At 41.4% G+C, this 533-nt stretch overlaps 1 long non-coding RNA gene across 1 annotated transcript; it reads right to left on the reverse strand.

Annotated features, from left to right (window-relative positions):
* Window positions 1-6: 6 nt before the first annotated feature.
* LOC111787223 lies at window positions 7-527 on the reverse strand. The gene is made up of 2 exons (XR_002813922.1): window positions 341-527; window positions 7-295 (listed from the first exon to the last, which is right to left on the reverse strand). It is a non-coding gene; the product is annotated as an uncharacterized LOC111787223 (long non-coding RNA).
* Between the last annotated feature and the right edge of the window lie 6 nt (window positions 528-533).

Consider the following 533-nt stretch of genomic DNA (forward strand, 5'->3'; position numbering starts at 1 on the left):
CCTTTCTATCAAAGAAATGATGGCTGCGTTACTCTGCAAACCACAAATCTAAAAGCATATTTCATAAAAAAAGAAATAAATAAAAAAAAAAGAACAGAACCAGTCCAATTAAAACAGCACATAAATGCATCTGTGACACTGCCCATTGCATCCCAATTTCGACACGACCTCTCGTAATACACTTACTCCACTCATAGAATTATCGGACCATTTTATATTAAAAAAAAAAAAAGCTCAGATATTATCACCCCCCCAAAGTACAGACACAACCTTGTAAACAGCGCTTGCCTCTAACCTCGTTCGGATGGCAAAATGTACAGACAACCGGGCTCCNTCTAACCTCGTTCGGATGGCAAAATGTACAGACAACCGGGCTCCTGGTTTTAAAATTTCATGAAAACACGGCTCACGAATCACAGAGGCTACCTACAGTAGCATATTCGTGATTGTGCCGCTTACAACATGAGCCTTTCGTGCTATCTCGAATAGCACCGGCCACGACTCTCGCCCATGAAAAGAGTAAGATCAAGCCA

This window comes from Cucurbita pepo, unplaced genomic scaffold (assembly GCF_002806865.2).
Source record: "Cucurbita pepo subsp. pepo cultivar mu-cu-16 unplaced genomic scaffold, ASM280686v2 Cp4.1_scaffold007301, whole genome shotgun sequence".
Taxonomy (NCBI): domain Eukaryota; kingdom Viridiplantae; phylum Streptophyta; class Magnoliopsida; order Cucurbitales; family Cucurbitaceae; genus Cucurbita; species Cucurbita pepo.